Source organism: Melozone crissalis, unplaced genomic scaffold (genome assembly GCF_028551555.1).
Source record: "Melozone crissalis strain CALT ecotype California unplaced genomic scaffold, PUWL_Pcris_2 ptg000088l_1, whole genome shotgun sequence".
NCBI lineage: Eukaryota > Metazoa > Chordata > Aves > Passeriformes > Passerellidae > Melozone > Melozone crissalis.
The window spans coordinates 5254886-5274332 of NW_026535865.1; the positions used below are offsets into that span (position 1 = coordinate 5254886).

The window sequence follows — 19447 nt, forward strand, 5'->3', positions numbered from 1 at the left end:
GGCGGAGCGGGACGCGCGGGGGATGATGGGAATTGTAGTCCCGGGAGCGGCGCCGTTCAGCCGACGCCGCACCGTGCGCACTCTGTTTCCCAGAAGGCAGAGCGGGCGGGGGGAGAGGTGGGAAGGATGTGCACTCTCTCATTGCGTGGCATGCTGGGCAGCGTAGTTTTCTCGGCCCGCTGCGGTAGCGCCGCTAACGGGATTGTACCAGAGCCAGGACTACACTTCCCAGCGCGCCCCGCGCGGCCCAGGCGCTGTCCAGGTGTGTCTGAGACTCTCAGCATGTGCTGCTTTCATAGCGGTTTTATTTCTCTTAAATCCCTTGATGTTATGGCACTTCAAAACACAGCGGCTGCATAGCATTAATGTGACGTGGTTTAATTGCAGGTTTTATGAAGCCATAATGTCCTGAGCTGTAACGGAGCCACATGGATGACGCAGGCCAGTCTGCGGCCCTGCACAGCTCTGGTGGTGCATTTTAAAGTACGAGTTTCCTGCCTTGGAAGTGGCAAAGCCTCGTCTCCACCAGCGAACACAGATTTAGTCGCTCCAATTTCCCCCACGGGGCATTAGGTCCAGCTCACTCCATCCCTGAGCGACAATACCTGCCCAGAGTGAGGGAAAACACTCAAGCAATAAATAGCTCGGCTTATATGAGCAAAGCTTTACTCACCAGAGTCCATTTTTAGGGCATAAATTGAGTTTAGGTGTCCCTAATCTTTATACAGAGAACTGGCACAGGGTTTCTCCCATTGTATTTTATTTATAGCTGAGTTTTTCCTACCCAGGGAAATAAGCTTAGTCTCATTATTTCCATTATTATTATTCTGTCTGTCATGATTATTATTATTCAGTCCATCCACCCGTTTTAGGTCTTGTCTGGAATTACAGTGGATTATCCCACTGATGCCTGTTGCCTTCACACAGAATATCACTTTTGTTGCTAAGAAACTGCTTTTGCATAACAGGCAGCAGGAGCCCAATTTTCACTCCAGCAGCTTCTGCAAGTCCCCGGGAGCAGCAGCAGCAGCTGCTCCTGGAGCAGAGTGTCCGTGGCACAATTCCCACTGCAGGTCTGTGCTTGGGGATTGTTCCCTGGGAGGTTGGGATGGGATTCCCAGAGCAGCTGGGGCTGCCTCTGGGTCCCTGGAATGTCCAAGGCCAGGCTGGACATTGGGCTGGGAGCACCTGGGACAGTGGGAGGTGTCCCTGCCATGGCTGAGGTGAGGCTGGATGGGCTTTGAGGTCCCTCCAGCCCAAAACTTCCTGGAATTCTGTGGCACAGCGACTTTGTGTTTGAGAAGAAAAGGGGCAAAGGTGCCTTGAACACCTGCAGGCTGTCTGTGCTGAGCAAGGGCAGGAGGAACCAGGAACCCTTCAGCTTGGAAAAGCCCTCTGTCACAGACATTTTTTCATAGAAATCCTTTCCTTGGGATTTGTTCATCTTCTGAGAAGGTGAGGCCCCAGAAGAAGAATGTGAACAATTGTTATCGGCTGGTGTGGAATGCATCAGGTGCAGCAGTGATTTGGCTTCTGTGAGTGTTTGGATTTGCTGACCACTCACAGGAGAGTTTGTCCTTGCTTTCTGCTGGACACAGAACTTTGTTATTCATTCTTTTCTATGCTATTCTTAGCTTAGCAGCCTCTGCAACTTCTCTCCTTATTCGTTTTAGTATAGTTATAATGTATTATATATCATATATCAATAAATCCAGCCTTCTGATCATCAAACAAGATTCTCGTCCTTCTCTCACCCTGGAGGCCTTCATCAGGTCGCTGTAATAGCCCTCAGGACCACCAAGTCCAACCTCTCCCTCGGGGCTGTGGAAACACAACTCTGGGCACGAGTTCATCATGTTTGCACCCAGAAAAAGCCCCACGAGTTCCCTGTGGACACGTGTGGTGTGTCAGGGCACTCCTGGGCTGTGAATACCCAGCCTGGGAGGGTCCCTGTCCCCTGTGAGCACAGGCAGTGCCACCCCCAGCTGCCAGGCTGTTTGTGCTGCGGGTCAAGGCACAGACACGGTGACATTTCCTCTCCCCGCTGGCTCTCGTGTTGCCATGGTGACCAGATGCACTCGCTCTTTTATCTGAAGTATCTATTAACCAAAGCTTCCTATTAATTTCCCCTCCACAGAATCCATTAGGAATTCACCAGAACGCCACGCAGGTTTTTAGGTCCCAAACCCAGCTCTGGGTGGGCTCAGAGACGTCGTGGGGCAAAGCGCAGCTGATGGAAATGGGTTTGCCATTAATAAGAGATTTCTCAGTAAGGAGGGAATAAAGAGCAGGAGGAGAAGTGGCACAGCAGCCTCTCCCTGCAGATCCCTGGGTGTGGAACGTGCTGGAGCCTCAGGAACTCACCCCAAACCTTTTATAGATCACAGATGCAAGCCTGGCCTTGGGCACTGCCAGGGATCCAGGGCAGCCCCAGCTGCTTCGGGCACCCTGTGCCAGGGCCTGCCCACCCTGCCAGCCAGGAATTCCTTCCCAAAATCCCACCCAGCCCTGCCCTCTGTCCCTGGAAAGCCATTCCCTGTGTGCTGTCCCTCCGTCCTTTGTCCCAGTTCTGTCTCCAGCTCTCCTGGAGCCCCTCCAGGCCCTGTGGCTGCTCCCCTTGATCTGTGCCATCCCCTGAGGGTGCCAGGGATGTGTGGCTACTCCCAGGTGATCTGTGCCACCCCCTGAGGGTGCCAGGGATGTGTGGCTGCTCCCAGGTGATCTGTGCCATCCCCTGAGGGTGCCAGGGACCTGTGGCTGCTCCCAGGTGATCTGTGCCACCCCCTGAGGGTGCCAGGGACCTATGGCTGCTCCCAGGTGATCTGTGCCACCCCCTGAGGGTGCCAGGGACCTGTGGCTGCTCCCCTTGATCTGTGCCACCCCCTGAGGGTGCCAGGGACCTATGGCTGCTCCCAGGTGATCTGTGCCACCCCCTGAGGGTGCCAGGGATGTGTGGCTGCTCCCCTTGATCTGTGCCACCCCCTGAAGGTGCCAGGGACCTGTGGCTGCTCCCAGGTGATCTGTGCCATCCCCTGAGGGTGCCAGGGACCTGTGGCTGCTCCCAGGTGATCTGTGCCATCCCCTGAGGGTGCCAGGGACCTGTACCTGCTCCCAGGTGATCTGTGCCACCCCCTGAGGGTGCCAGGGATGTGTGGCTGCTCCCAGGTGATCTGTGCCACCCCCTGAGGGTGCCAGGGACCTGTACCTGCTCCCAGGTGATCTGTGCCACCCCCTGAGGGTGCCAGGGATGTGTGGCTGCTCCCAGGTGATCTGTGCCATCCCCTGAGGGTGCCAGGGACCTGTGGCTGCTCCCAGGTGATCTGTGCCACCCCCTGAGGGTGCCAGGGACCTGTGGCTGCTCCCAGGTGTTCCAGCTGAGCTCCAGCTGCTGCTGCTCCTCCCAGGAGCTGCCAGGATCCTCCCCAGCTCAGGAATTGGGTGAATCCCCACAGCTGGGGCAGGAACAGGAGGCTCTGAGCCCCCACATCCCTCCCTGCAGACCCCACAGGGGACACCCGTGTAGGGTTTTTGGGATAGCACAGAAAAAGCCCCAGCCAGAGTTCTGGGAATAAGAGGGGAGTTAAATCCCCAGGGGAGGAAGAGCAGATAAAAAATGAGACGTTGTGACAGGGCTGCCAGGCTGCGTGGCAGGAGGGTTAATTTTTTGTGAAACTGCCATTTCATATTCCCTTTCAGACAAGCAGAATTACACGGTGCTGGCTGCTGCAGGAGGAGCATAATTTCCTTCACAGAAATAATGACAGGGTACTTAAAGAGCAAGTGAATGGATGGCTGAAGTACTGGGCAGAGACTTCAGAAATCCAGGCTGAGCCCTCACCTTTACTGAAGGCTCCTTTGGTGACCTTGGGCCAGTCATTTAATCTTCCTGTGTCTCAATTCCCTGCCAATAACACAGGAATAATAACTGTTCTCTGCCTGCCTGGCTTATTTAGGCTGCAAACTCGGAATTTACAGCTCGTGTTTGCTGGGCTTTGAAGCCCAAGAGCTTCAGTCCGTGCCGAGGTGTCTGGGACAACCACGGGGTACAATGTGGAGAACAACAAAGGGCTGGGATGGATGGTTTGGAACATCCTCAGTGTGAAAGGCTCCAGAATTCCTGATCCATTGTTCCCCATCTCGTCCCTCAAAATGTGGAGAAGTTTGGAGCTGTGCTAAGACTTCCAAAAGCATCAAAATAATTTAGGAGCAGAGTCCATAGTGATTTATTGAATCCCTGAGTTCCTTCTGAAGCAGAGAGTGGATAATTTAGAAACCTGCAGAAATTTCCTTTTTGCTCAGCCAGGGCTGCAGCAGCTCCTCAGGTTTTTCAGTGTAAATGGAGGTTCCTGTGTACCCAGGTTTTATCCATCTCCAGCTTTCAGCAGTTTGTGTGATTTCCTGAAGGCAGGAGAGATGGGTCCCTGCTCCCAGAGCCGGTGAACACCAGATTGTCTCTAGTTAAGCAATTTGCTGTACAAAGGGAACAATTCTAAAAATAGGGAGAAATGGCACCCTGACATTAGCAGGAACGATGACCCAATCCCCACCTTGCTGCAGGGCCTTTGTCCTGTAACTGCCTCCATCAGCAGGGCTCTGATGACATTATTTTCTGTGCTTCTGTGGGGCACAAGGCTGCAGGTACCTGGGAGGGGGGATTTTGATCAGCCTGCCGAGGATGAACACGCTGGGGAGGCTTCTGGGGGAACACTAAATCAAAGTTTCATTTGCATCAGACACCAGCCCGGCCATCGCAGCGTTAATGGCTGCACTGCTGCCCTTTTGGTGTGGATTTAATCTGTCAGTGGGGAAGTAAAAAACAGGCAGAGAGAGTCCTTGTGGTTTATGAAACCTGCATCTTTCCTTTCAGGCACTATCAAATGACAGCAATTTGTAGGTTTAAAACTCTTCTGGCAGCAGATTTCTGGCTGTCCCTGCATCCCTGGAATGTCCAGGTTGGACATCAGGGCTTGGAGCAGCCTGGGATAGGGGAAGGTGTCCCTGCCATGGCAGGGTGGCACTGGGAGAGCTTTAAGGTCCTTCCAACCCAAACCATTCTGTGATTCCTAAATCACACCTGCCACAGTGCCAGTGATGTGGACAATGCTGAGCCAGGGGAGTTAAAGAAATAAAAAGGAAAAAGAGAAAAGTGCTCGACAGCATGAACAACCCAAATTATTAAAGATATTTCAGTGCTTTTACCACTGGCCTCAGCAGGATTCAAGAGTTTCATTTTCACACCTAAATACCTTTGAGAATGGAGGCTCTGAGTGGTGTTGAAAATTTGTTCTTTTTATATTTTAAGGCCCTGCTGGAAGCAAAGGGCTCAGCTCTCCAAACGAGCCGTGCCAGGCACTGAAGGCCCAGCAGTGTCTGGGTGCCCTGACCCTGCTCTGGTGTGTTTGGGGGGTTCCTTGGCTCCTGTGCTGCTTTCAGCTGGGGCAGAGTGAATTTCCTTCTCAGTGGCTGCTCTGGGGCTGTGTTTGGGTTTGTGCTGATAACTCAGAGATGTTTTTGTTCTTGCTGAGCTCACTCAGAGCCAAAGCCTTTCCTGTCCTTGCCCAGCCACGCTGGGGAGGGGCTGGGGGTGCCTGGGACTGACCCAACTGACCCCAGGGACGACCACAGGATATAAATGGGGCCAAAGAAGGAATTCGGGGACATTTGGACTCCATGAGGAGCAGAATCAGCTCACAGGACAGGAGCTCCAGCCCCCCAAAACACGTGCACACCTGGGCCGTGGCAGCCTGGGCTGTATGGCAGGCTATGATTTGTTGTCACCTTTACAAACACAACAACAAAATCACTAGTCTTCCACACAGAGCCAGGCCAGGAGAGCAGCCATTCCTCCTCAGGGATGTCTTCTCCCAGCATCCTTCCTCAGTTCTTCTCATCCTGCAATCCTTGTTCCTGTCACTCCTTCAGGGGCGGGTGCTGCCCTTTGCAGCGTTCCTCCTGAGCCCACATCAAACCTGCCTGGAATCATCTCCCCAATTTGTGCTGTTCCCATGAGCTTCTGCTCCATTTCCTCGCTCCAGAGACTCTACAGGGACATCAGGGCTCAGCAGGGGCTCCTCTGCCTCACCCTGGGATAAACTTCTCCAGGAGTGCTCTGACAACTGTCTCCCACCTGAATTTGAGTCTGACTACAATAAGCAAATGCAATGTGTGCTGGGGAACACTGGAGAAAAGGACTCTGCCAAGAGAAAGATAATGATAGTGCAGAGATTCCTGGAATCCCACTGAGAGGCTGATTTCAGCAAGAAAAACAAACCCCTTTTGCTGTTCCCTTTCTCTGGATTTGTTGATGAGCAATCTTTGGTTCAGGCCCAGCTTTTCTTTCACTGCCCAGGTTTTCTCTGTGAATCCCTCACGTGGATGAGGTGTGGAAGGACAGTGCTGGCTCACACCCATGGAAAGGATCTGACTTCATTCCTTGTCCAGCAGAGCTTTGCTCACTGAAATCAGGCAGGGAACAGCCTCTTCCCATCCTCACCCAGCTGTTTTGGGTACTTTTGTAAGCAGGAGGGGGAAAAGGGAAAGAAATAAAACAATTCCTCAGCAGCCTTGGCTGCTCCTTCCCTGGGAGGATGAAGAGGGTGCAGCAGCAGGAGAGGGTTTGGGTTTGCTCTGCTGGCAGGGGCTGTGCCCTGTGGGAGCTCATGGGGAGCAGTCCCATCCCTCCCTCTCCTTTTTATAACATATGTGCTTTCTATGGACACTTTATTCTAACTCCAGATGGGTGTTTCAGTCTGGGGATTTGTGCTGCCCCGAGATAACAGCCCTTTGTGCTGGCCTAGGTAGCAGGAGTGTTTGTGATAGCTGGGGCTGATACCAGCAGATGTCCAGGTGGTCTTATTTAACAGGGAGCATTAGTGATACTGCCATTGTCCAGGAAATCAGATAAAAACGGGTCCAGGTGTCACCCAACACCCTGTTTGTGTAAGGACTGAGCCAGCTGCTGAACACAGGGGGATGTGTTCTGTACAGAACTGCTGTCACCCCAAACCTCCCAGGTAAAATTTAACCAGGAGCTGCACTTGGATGATCCTTGTGAGTCCTTTACAACTCAGGATATTCTGTGATTCTAATCTGAATATCAAGTGGAACAGTAGTGAGTATGCAGTGGAAACATCTTGGGGGTGAGACAATATTTAGAAATAGAAACTCAGGACAATTCAGTCTTCAGCCCAAGATAACTGGAAGAGAGAATGAATTGTAAAGAAGAATGAGTTTGAGAGAGAAGACAGTTTGGGAAGTGCTAAGCTGGACTGGAATTCCAGGTGACCAGGACGCTTTTCAGTCCTTGTACTGAGACACAGCTCCACAAAGGGATTTACCACAAATCACTGCCAGAGAGTCAGGTAAAAATCAAGACAGAGATGTGAGCAAGAGCTCCTCTCTTGGTTTCACACCCAGCCGTTCCCTGTTCAGAGTGAGGTAGGTGTTCAGTAGGAAACAGAAATTGCAGGCTCAGAGGCATGTGAGGTTTTTGTCTGGACTGTCTCAGTGGGGCTGTATTTCTCTGTGTGACATTTGTCGGGAGGGATCTGCCACTCCTGTTTGTCCCAGAGATTTCAGGGATGTGGCTCCTTGTCCTGTGGCAGCTGGACCTCACCCCTCTCCCTGACACTGGGAGGCTCCTTGGGAATTATTTCTAAGGATGGGAGCTAAACTTAGCTCCAGACGACGGGAAAAAGCCTGTCTGGAAAGAGTGGGGACTCTTGGCCTGCAGCTATCTCCGAGCAGGCTCATCACAGAGAGATCCCCAGCTGCGCTTCCAGGCTGTAAATTAAACAAACAGAATTTCCTGCACACCAGACCACAGGGAGGGCAGAGAGAACAATGTGGCCTTATTGCTGTTATTTCCTTTGGTTTCAATCTCTGTCCTCTGCCCTCCACCTCCTCCCCAGCCCCGTGTCTCCCACTTTACCCGATTTGTCATTTATTACCGTGCTTTAAAGAGAGGCAGGGGGAAAAATGCTCAGTGCAAATTATATTTTGAGCTGTTGTGCTTTGCCTCTTTGGCGGATAATAAATCTCTCTGGCAATGCTCCTCTGTATAGGATTTGTCATTAAATGCAATTAAACAAACCCTGCAGGTGTCCATGATCAGGCCTCCAGCAGCCCATTCACAACTGCAATGTTATTATCAGCCTGACAACAAAACAGCAGATATTTCCTGAGCTCCTCTGATCGATGAGCTTGCCTGATTTGGAACTGGAGGGAGGAGAGAAGGGGGACCAGAGCGGTTCAAATGCTCTTTAGCCTTATTGATGGAAAAGTCAAAAAGCTGCTCAGCAATCAGAGGGAAGGTGGAGAGAGAAAAGGGCTGAGGGACAGAAGGGCTAAAAGGGAAAAACAAGAGAGGAGTGTTTGGGAGTCAAAAGGCAGAAACAAGGCGAGTTTTCACATGGTGCCCTTCCACCCAGTGAGCTGGTCCATGCACAGCACTGGAGTTTAGGAGGCAAGGAGGGCATTTCAGGGAGGATTCTATGGCACTGGGGCTTTCAGTGTTGTCATGCAGCCTCCCTGCCCAGCTGGCACAACAATTCCTCTCACCCTGGGACAGGACTTGACTGGCAGGTTTTCCTGCTGTCCAGGGATGTCTGTCGGTCTCCACAAACTGCGGCACAATGGTTGGATCAGACACCCAACTAATGTCAAACCCCACCTGGAACAGTCAGTGGGACTGGATGGGGCCTGGAGCTACCTGGGATAGTGGAAGGTGTCCCTGGCCATGGCAGCAGTGGCACTGGGTGGGCTTTGTTGTCCTTCCAGCCCAAACCATTTGGGATTCTGTGAAGTGCAAGTTCTTCCCTATCCTCATTCTCAACCCGAAACATGTCCTGGCACAGCTTTGGGAAGCTGCAGAGGTGCTGCTGACAGGGCTTGTCCAAAGCAGACGCAACAACATTCACACCAGAGCTGCTGCGTGCTCTGACAATCAGGAACAGGAGGAAACCTCCTGTGGTTTCTGTGAGCCATCCCAGGCAGCCTGTGGAGTGTGAAGGTCAGGGATTCACAGGGGACTGGCTGCCATCGAGCCCAGTGAGAGAGAAGAATTTGCCAACACCGGTGGAATCCTTCTGCCTGACTCGTTTGCCCAGCTCAGCCTCGGGGCGCTCTCAGGATGAACCCCGGGCCCCTCCTGTCCTCACCCCAGGAACCCTGGTTCAGCCCAGCTCATTCTGGGCACACAGGGAATTGCAGTGACAAGGGACAAAGCCCACATTACTGCTCTAATGCCACCTAAACAATGGATTTGGGGTTGGGTAAGGGGAGCCAAGGGTATCAGTAGTGCCTGTGTAGAGTGGAAGGGGTGATTTTGTACTCCTACAATAAAAAGCTTTTGCCGAGGTCTTTGATTTAAGTTTTAGAGCCTCATCTCTACACTCTGTAGAATGTAGGGGTGATTATTTACTCCTACAATAAAAAGCTTTTGCAGGGCTCTTTGACTTAAATTTTAGAGCCTCATCATCCCAGATAGCCTGGGACCCTGCTTGCTGCCCTCTAAGGTCACACTGGGATTGTGACAGCAGCAGCCAGCGGTTCTGTCATCAAGCCATGGGTCTCAGAATGAGAATTTCCCTGGAGCCTGCACCTAGATCCCCCTCTTACACCCAGAGGGACAAGAGCTGGCAGGTCCCAGGGCCAGCCCGAGGAACCGGGGACTGCTGTGAGCCCTCACAGACCCTACAGAACTGCAGATTTCCACCCCGGGAGCAAATCTAGGGCAGGATGGAAATGCACAACTGATTGGATCGACTTCAACAAACACCTTTCCCCCCTTCTTTCCACTTCTCCTCCTCCCCAGCTCCAGCAGCTCCTCTCTGCGCGCTGCTCATCTCCCTTTGTGCACCTCTTACCCGCACTCTCCTCTCTAAACAGGTGCAGTTGCCACTCAATAGACTTTAATTACCACTTCAAGGGCTCTCACCGGGGTCTGCGGGAGGGTGGAGATGAATTTTCCCCAGGATTATGCGTGTGGCTGAGTTCTCTCTTCAGTCAGATGGTGATGCTGCTGCCAGCCAGGATCCTTCGAGAGATCGCTTCTCCGCTTCTCTGTTCGTGTTAACAAAAAGGAAAACTGCTGCTGAAGGGGAAAAAAACCAAAAAAACAACCCAGCCATTACCTGGATTAATTAGCAGGACAGCAAATGGGTCTGGAGAAAAGCATTACAGAAAATTTACAGCCCAGGAGTCTCAGCTGGGCTTCCAAACTATTATTCCTTGCAAATCAGAAGTGGAGAGCTCAGCATCTCGGAAGATTTCTGTGGGAGACTGGGCTCTAAAAATACAAGTTGTTTTTAAGCACTTTACCTTTTTTTTGCTCCGTGCTGTTCCCATCACGGCTCACTGGAGAGACGTGCTGTTAATGCATCCTGCTGGGACCCTGGGGATTCCTCCCAGGGAACGGGGGTTCATTCCTGCCTGTGATGGAGGAATTATTCCCAGTGTTTAACTAGTAACAGAACATTATTTTTATTATTAAGATCCTCTTCAAAAGGCACTCCTGGAGAATGCAGAGCAGCTTATGCCTGTCAGGACTGCCTGGAGTTGTTTGCCCAGGGTGTGAGTGCACACTTTGTGGGGATGCACACAGAAATTTGGATTTGTGCTCCTCTGAGATGATACATGCAGAGAGGAGCTGGGAATATAACAGCATCTTTTGGGACAAGGGAGCTTTCCAAACATTGAAAAAATCGTTTCTTTCACTCAACATTAACATTTCTAATTTTTTTTTTCATAAAATGAAATGTAGGAAGGAGATTTTTTTATAGCAAATTAAGCAACAATTTGTTCTGCTGCAATTAAGTTTGTTTTCCTAAACAAGAAATTCAGCAAAACTGGGGAAAACTTGCAGCCAAATGGGCTCTTGCAGATGTGTTTTCCATGAAACATTTTGCCTAGCTCCAAAACAGCTGGGTGTGTGCAACATCTGAGCCTCTGCTTGGCTTCTGTGCTGGGCTGGAGCAGCGTCCATGTGGGCTCTGTGCTCCCAATCCAGCCAGGGCCGAGCTCATCCCCAAACTCAATGGCTCAAAGTGCAGTGACTCTGCAGAAAGAGCAGAGTGACCGTGACACCTGTGAGCCCTGAGGCATCCCTCAGTCCCTGGGAATGTTCTGTTCCTCGTTCCTCAGGCTCGGGATGGAGCTGTGCCCTGATCAGTGAAGAGGTGGAAGACCTGGCCTGAGATGGGCAAAGGAAGCCACAGGTTCCCACTCACATTTCTCAGGTTCTCTCCTTCTCATGTAACTCATTCTTTCAGCTTCTATGATTTAAAATCCTTCTGCCCTCATCACTCCTTCCTCCCACCCTTCCTTTCCTTGTGCATTTTGATTTCCAGGCCCATCTACCACATGTTTTCCTGCCATTTCTGCACGACTGGGGTGAACATTGATCACAGCCATCTCAAGCCCATCTCTCGTTTTTCCCAAAGAGCCGATGAAAATGTCACCCATGAGATAATAATCATGTTGCTTACATCCCTTAATTGCTCTCAAAGTACACCTCGAGGCTTCAGAGCCTCTTTGAAAGGCAGGTTCTGGCCTTTGGCACATTATTGACGGGCTGTTGATAAGCCCCTTTGTTGAGAAGCAATTTTGTCCTTTTTCCTGTACAATTTTTTGGTCTTTTTAAAGACAGCCCTTTCAGAAAGAGAAGATTTTTAAAATAGAGCTGAGCTTTGAACGAGCAGGCCTCAGAGTTATTCCCAAGGAGCAGTGGCACACGTGGGAGAGGAGAGCTACCAGCACACTCCATGCAGGAGTCTGTACAGGAAATCAAACTGAGATGACAAATGGCTTCATCCTTGTTGCTTTTTAGGCCTTCCCCTCTCAGCCCTGATAATTAGATGTTTATTTGCAGTGTATTACTAAAGCATTGGATGTGTTGTGTGTTCCAGTGCATTGTTCCATGGTCAGCAGAAGAAAGTGGACATTTCAGCTGTGCAGTGACTCATTTGTATCTATTAATGATAATTCTTAGGGGCTTTTAACACCTGCTGATAAAAGTGGACTGAGATTTCCTCATCACAACTGCCCCTCCTGGTCTCAAAAGCTTTGCAGGTTGGGGCAGGGACAGAGCAGAACCAGGCACACAGACAGAGCCTCCACCAGCAGAGCAGAGCCTGTGGCTCATGCCTGAGCAATTCCCATCCCAGAGGACACAGGCTTTTAAGTCACCTTTTTAACAAAGATTTATTTTAATGTGCCCCTGATGTGAGCCAGGGTCCCTCTGGGGCAGATGCTGTGGGTCCCTCTCAAGGTGACCCCAGCACAGCCTCAAGCTCCACACTCCAGCACAGCTTCCAACACAACCCTGAGCAAAATCCCCAGGCTCTTTGCAACTCACCCCCAGCCCTGAGAGAAATTAAATCCTTTCCTTTCTGAAACAATGTCCCTTGGAATGATTTTGCCCTTAATGAGCCCCGACTGGGCTGCTGTGTTCTGGAGCCACTGGTGTGCATGTTAACGAGGAGCTCTCTCCGTGTGGAAGCGTGGAGATGGCCGGCCCTGTAATGGGAGTCTGTTCAGCATCCTAAATCCCACATTAGGCTGTGCCTGTAGGAACCCTGGCATGTTCCATGGAGGCTGCCTGAAGGTAATCATCTCTCCTGGCTGTCCCTAACCAAGTGCTCAGCTTGCAGCTATTCCAGGAACTGCTGCAGACATGATAAAGTTTAGCCCCTAATGCATTCCCCAGCAGCAAGGTGAGGAAAGCGCTCGTTGATTTGGGATGAAAAGGGAAAGGCAAAGGGCTGTGGTACCCACAGAAACCTCCATTTCACTGGGATTTGGGTCTTGAGTCCTGGAATTTCATTGTTTTCTCTGAGTGGGTTCAAACAATGAGCAATACTCAAAAAACATCATCTGCCTCAAATTTATCTTTGAGTCCTGCTTGATTCAAATGATGCATCCCAGTACCTCCCATCCCAGAAAGCAATTTCATACATCACATCCACTTAAATACACACTGTACAACAGGTATAGGTACACACACACGTTTAGATTTGTGTGTTACATGGAATTAGTCTGTTGGGAAATTTACCTGACTACAGACTGGAAAAGTACAAAGCCGTGGCTAATTCCAAGTTCTGCACCTGCTAGATAGTGTGTCCTTGGGCCTAGCTGTAGTAGGATAACAAATAGTGAAAGAGACATGAGAAAAGAGAGATGTAACCCCTAAGGAATGAGGAAGAGTTCATGGTATAGTTTAACCAATAGATTGCTTGGCTTACAGAATATTCATAAGCTTATTATTTGCTGTATAAGTGTTTGATGTTTTCTTCAATAAACTGGACCTGTGATGAACCAGCTGGTGTCCTTCCTACAACATTAGTCCATTCTTTAAAAATTCTGGAAAAGTTCTTCCAAACCCATTCCCTCATTGACAGACCAGCAGAGAGATATAACATTGCTCTCCTAGAAAAATACACCAGCTCATTTATTTTTGAAAGTTGTGAACTCATTAGCTGGCAATTAATGTTCCACCCACCTGTGCAGCCCCTCCTGAGGTCACATAAAACCTGCCCAGAGCTCTGAGCCCGCGTCGTCAGCGCTGGGTGAGAACTGCTGAGATAAAATGTTGTCTGAATTAGATGGGGAGGATTAGAAAGGTGATAAAAGCTAAGCCAGGAGAAAATCAGACGATAAATAGGTCTGGCAAGATAGATGGATAATCTTCCTCCCAGGCCAAACCTGACAGGATAATCACCTTTTTCTGTTCTCTGGTTCCATTTGCTCTCAGATCACCAGAGCTTTACAGATATCACTGAATTTGGTTTTCTGGTACCCTGGAAATGGGGATCACTAGGGCTGTCTTTATGGACAAGGGATTTGAGGTGCCTCATTTAGGAACAGCTTTAGGTTTCTGATGAGGATTGCAAAAATCAGTCAAAGCATTGCCTTTTCTTAGTTTGTGTCTCATCTCTTGCTGTGTCTCAGGCAGGGCTGAGGAGGAGCTGGTCAAAGCAGAGCTGCAGCCTCCTTTTCCCAGCTGAGCCAGAGTGGGAGTCAGTCTGTCCTGTCCCAGGGGTGTCCCTGTCCCCAGCAGCTGTCACAGAGCCAGGCACTGTGCAAGAGCTCCCTGATCCTGCTGGGATCTGGATTCAGCCCCTCACCGTCCTCCTGTCCCCTCTGCTTTCAGGCTACAGATTATCTCTGAGCAGATCTAAACAACCCACTGGAGCAACTGAAAACTCTTTAAACATTCCCAGCTCTTTCCCACTTGGGAAAAGGTTTGTCTGAACTGGCCTTTGCTCTCCTTGCTCCTGAGAAATTCCCATTGCTCCTGATGCATGCAAGGTGTGAGCCTGCAGAGCCCTGCTCTTTGCTGAAGCTTTGTTCCCCCAGATAGGGACTCCTTGTCTGAGGAGAGCAACTCAGGATAAGTTTGCCATCTCTTTGTGGCATTGATTTCTCCATGAACAATCGACTGGCAGCACAGAGCAATGGAATATTTGATTAGCCAGAATTACAGACCACAACATTAATAATTTTGTGAGCTGAACTGAAAAGATTTGCACTTGTTCTCACTGGGAATGGTGCAATTTTCTCCTTTCTAAGAGAAACTTTGCTCTAATGGCAGGGTGCATTGTCATCCCACAGGAGCAGGTATTGACTATTGCCTTGAATTTGGGGGGCTTGAATCCATGCAATTTTCACCTGGGCTGGAATCTTGTAGGTGGACTGTTCATCATGGCTCTGGATTTTCAAAAGAAGTCAGCAATTTTGGACACCTTCTATTTGTGTTTGAGACACTCTGAAAGGGACCGATTACGAGAGGCAGGTGCTTAGAAGTCCCTGAAAATCAGGATTAATTGGAATATGTCACGCTGAGCACCTGAAAACAGTAAAATGCTTTGGAAAATCACAGGGGAGGGAGTTGTGCCTCTGAACATGACTTGGGAAGAATGTACAGCCTTAAGTAACACAGGATAAAGAGATCTTTGCATAACATTATGGAAACATCCTTTAATCCTCAGTGCAGCCAAGTGCTTGACTTTAGTTTGATTCCTGAGGGAGTTCAGTGCTCAAGTTTGTGCATTTGTATTCTCCTGAAGTGGAGCCTGACATTGTGTAAGTTACTGTAGGTTTATGAAAAATTCTGAGTCTCCAAATGAAAATAAATCAAAAGGGAAAGTTCTCTTCCTAAGGCCAGGGTTTGCTGCAGGTCCTGCAGAGCCACAGACTGGGTGTGCCATCAAAGAGCTTCTCTTTGCCCTTCCTGATCCAGAGTCCCAGAGCCAGAATCTTTAAGTGCTGAACACACATGAAATAAAATTTCCATGTCCCAAGGAGCTTTAAGGTCCCTTCCAACCCAAACCATTCTGTGATTCTGTGATGTGGGTGAGCAGAAAAACCCAAATCCTTTGCTCAGAGTCCCCTGAGATCCCTCTCTGGCCTGAATCCTGCAGGAGTGGGGTGGGTTTGTGGCGCAGGTGCTGTGTCCCCAGTGCAGCGTTTGAGAGAGGCTGCAGGTGAACCCTGGGGCAGAACAAATCCCTGCCAAAGGCACCACAACCTCATCCTGTTTATCCAGGCTCAAAAGCTGTGGCAGATCTCGTGGCTGAAATCCACTCTCTCTTTCCTGCTGGGATTCCCAAGCAGCTCCCAGTCTCCCAGCCACTACCAGATGCCACGATTGCAGTGGAGTGGCAGCGACACACAGACAAATATTTGTGCAAGGCACACAGAGCCAGGAGCCTGGAACATTGGCTGTGTGCTGGGAGGGGAGAGGCCGAGAAAAAAGGATCCTGCCTTTGACAGGCTTTATTTCCATTGAATTTTAAACAATACAAATCTGGATGGCTGGATGGTGTTTATTTCTAGCAAAACTTCAAATATTTGCTTCCAGCAGGTGACATGGAACCCTCCTACCAGATTCATTTCCAGTTTGCTCATTTTGAAGAATACTTAAAGGGTCAGGAATTAAATTGAATTAAGTTCAGACCTTACCCTGAGTCCCCTGTTCTTCAGAGACCTCTGGGTTGGATCCATCTATGACATCTACAGAGAATGGCCAGTAAAAAAAAAAAAAGTGACAAAATATGCCCTGAACAAATGGAAATAAAACTTTGATTAAGCAAGACTGCACAATACAAAATTTAGTTAGCTTTGAAGATATCATATCACCTGTCCTACTATTTTTTATATTAAATATGAAATCTGATTAGGTAATTTTCCAGAATGTGGAGATAAAGCCATAAAAGCAGGAATAGGTATTTGGTACAATATCATTTTCTGGCTTCTTCTGCATGGCTTTTTGGGGCAGGAGGTGAAGAATATGGGATTTTTTCCCCATATTTTACAGGGCACTTCGAGGAGAAAAGCCTGATATTGGTGTTGGCAGAGAGAAGGCACTGCCCAGACTGAACCTCAGCAGCTGTTGGGAGATGTTAGAAGATTTAAAGAGAGATAACAAAGATATCCCTCCACTCCAGTTCCCCAGGGAAACATTCCCACCTTTACTTTGTTCAATGTCTATAAAATATGTCTAAAGGTTATGTGGATAATCAAGGCCTGAAAGGAAATAATTTTCTTTTCAAGTGTTTTTCTTCTTTTTTCCCCAGAAATATTTAATTCTGAAGTAAAAAATAGGAGTTTTAAAATGGAGAACAGCTTGTTTCCTTTTCCTCTGAGAGGCCAGCATCACCCAGGAAAAATACAAGTGTAAGGACAGATGTGGCCAGGCTGAGCCTGGATTAAATCACCTTGAGCCTCTGTTCAGCAAAGTGTTTAACCACACATTTAGTAGAGCTGGGGGAGAATTTCTAATGAACAGGGATTCATTCAGGGAATATCCCAGCTTCCAAAAATGGACATAAAACAAATGCAGCAAATCACTTCAGCTCTGTGAAATGCTTAATTTCCAAAGTGCTCAAACACTTGAACATTTTATCTTTTTTATTTTCTAGATTAGCTCATTGGTTTAATAGTCTAAAGAGAAAATAATGTTTTATTTCAGTGTGAGCCAGAAATAAATACTTTGTTGTTTTAATTTTGTCAAAATTAAAAACAAAAACCAACCGCTTTGTTTCATTTGATCACACTCAATTTTAAATTTCTTTTCTCTGGAGCATTTTGGGAAAAAATCCACTCTGATTTAGCCATCGAGCACTTCAAAATAACACAATCTGTCAATGGACCCAAAGTGTGCCACTACTGCAAGGCAGATTTTGAGTAGCCAGATAGAATCAGCCATGGAGGAAAAATAATTTCAATTAACTGTTCATGAAGCATCATCTCCCAACAGTACCTTGGTGAAATATCCTGTTTCTCCTACAAACTAGGGAATTTTAATTTTAAACTTTACACATGAACTACCAGTCAGACACATTTTCAAAACGAGAGCGTTGGGTTTTCCAGCATAAAGCTTTGATGTTGAGCAGATGTGAAGTGCGGGTTACGTTTGGATTCACGCAGTCACACCGTGCTTCCCAAATGTTCCCATTCCCAGCCCTACCCGAGGCTGTGAGCGTCTCTTACCTGAGGATGTTTGGAAAACGCCTCCATCCCACCGTCCCTTCCCACCTCAGCCGGCCCTTGGCTCCCATCCCGAGTGGCTCCGGGCCCTGGGTCGGTGTCGGGCAGGGCTGGATGGGGACGGGACCGGGGCATCCGTGTCCGGTACGTGCGGGCAGGTGACCGGGCTGTGCCGCTCCCTTTGCCGCTCTCCTGCCTCCCCTCTCCCGCAGAGCCCCCTCGGGCTGGACTCACCCGGCCCGGCGAGCATCCAGCGCCGCCTCGGTGCCTCCGGTGGGCGGTGATGTCCCGGGAGAGTCCTGCCCGCGGTGCCGGTTCCCGGGGCCGGGCTCGCGTCCCGGTGCGGCCCCGCCGGGCGCTGTCCGTGGTGCTGATCCGCGGCCGCTCCGCCGGGATCCGCTCGGGCTCTCCCCGGATCGCCCCGGCGGCCCCGTCCCCCGAGCGAGCGCTCCCCGCACCCGCGGAGCCGCCCGGTAGAGGCGGGAGCGGCTCCACAGGTGGCCGAGGAGCCCTCGCAGCGTTCCCGAGCCGCCTCCGCACCTGCGGGGCTCACCTGTGCCCGGCGCACCTGAGCGGCGGAGGGGCCGCGGAAGCTGCCCTGCCTCTGCCGCGGGGCTTTTATGGCCCGCCGGGGGGGCGGCGGGCGGAGCGCCCGGGCGGGGACTCCGCGCCTCGGCCAACGGCAGCGGCCGCTCCGGGCAGTGCGGCAGCATTACATCATGGGCCCGCCCGCCCGCCTTCAGTGTAAGAGTCTCACCGGCCGGCGGCACCGGGGCCGCACGGCAACAGGTCCGGCCGGGGAGCTGCGAGCCCCGGGAGCGGGGCAGCGCCGGCGGAGCGCGCTCCGAGCTCTCCGTGCCGGGGGGAACAGCGGGAACGGCCCGCGGGGAGGGAGAGCCCGCCTGGCTCCAGCGGGAGCACGGAAGGTTTGCTCTGTGCGGGTCACTCGCTCCGGGTTCCCCGGGACCTGCCTGTCCTCTCCGTCCTGCCGCAGTGTCCCTCAGACCCAGGGCTCGTACCCGCTGCTTTCCCACTCCAATGGACAAGCCAAGCTTCAGCCCTTATCATCCAGTTTTCGGGGCTGGCACAAACCCCAACCCTCCAATTCTTCACAGACACACCAAACTGAAAAGACAGCCCAGACCTGAGTAGCTGGAATCCGTTTGGACCTCTCCTGTTTCCAGAGTAAGGAGGTCAGGAACTATTCCCTCAAGTGTGCCAAGGAGCACAGCATTCAGCACTGAGAACAAATTTGTTTCCTAACCCTCACCTCCAGAAACACTCATATCCCTGAGTTTGACGGGGTGTCAGCAGGGATGGGTTTGAGATGCACGTCTAGGATGGAAAACACACAGGTTGCAGACACCAATTTTTCAAGACTGCCCTAAGTTACCCTAGATGGTCAGTCTGTTGAGTAAAGCTTTGTCTTCTGGAATATCCTGTGCATGGGATGTCTTACCACATGATACCAAAGGAAAAGTAATGATTGGTGGGAACATTAATTAGATAGACATCAAAACGGTCCAGAATTGAAGGCTTGTCTGGGTAATACTTGAGATCTCTGGGTAATACTTGAGACCCACATTCATGTCTGATTTGGGAAATTTCTGCTACAAATGGATCCCTGTGGGTAAAATGGGGCTCTTAAGACCTGCAAGTAAGAGCAGATGACATGAAGGAGCCCATTTTCAAGTGGCACTGGATGCTATTCAAATTACAGAGCGATTACAATAAAGCCAGGTGCTCTGTTTCCAACTCTTTTTGGTTTGTTTGTTTGTTTGTTTGTTTGTCTTCCCCCACTACCATGGATCACGGGCCAAATCTTTTACCTGGCTTATGCCAGCCCAGGCCCTGCCCAGCCACAGCAACAGCGTTGTTTTGCCCGAGATAAAAGCTGGTTTGGGACAGAATGTACCTGTGTGTGACACAAATCACAGCCTGGGAGACAAACCCTGCAGCA

At 50.3% G+C, this 19447-nt stretch overlaps 1 long non-coding RNA gene across 3 annotated transcripts; it reads right to left on the reverse strand.

Annotated features, from left to right (window-relative positions):
• Positions 1–159: 159 nt before the first annotated feature.
• LOC128947045 (uncharacterized) lies at positions 160–17806 on the reverse strand. 3 transcript variants are annotated; one of them, XR_008484015.1, is made up of 6 exons: positions 17722–17806; positions 15961–16011; positions 13499–13572; positions 10316–10431; positions 9938–10060; positions 160–605 (listed from the first exon to the last, which is right to left on the reverse strand). It is a non-coding gene; the product is annotated as an uncharacterized LOC128947045 (long non-coding RNA). The 3 variants fall into 3 exon arrangements; XR_008484016.1 differs by lacking the exon at positions 160–605 and adding an exon at positions 1830–2099; XR_008484014.1 differs by lacking the exon at positions 160–605 and having other exon boundaries at positions 9774–10060.
• Positions 17807–19447: the final 1641 nt, after the last annotated feature.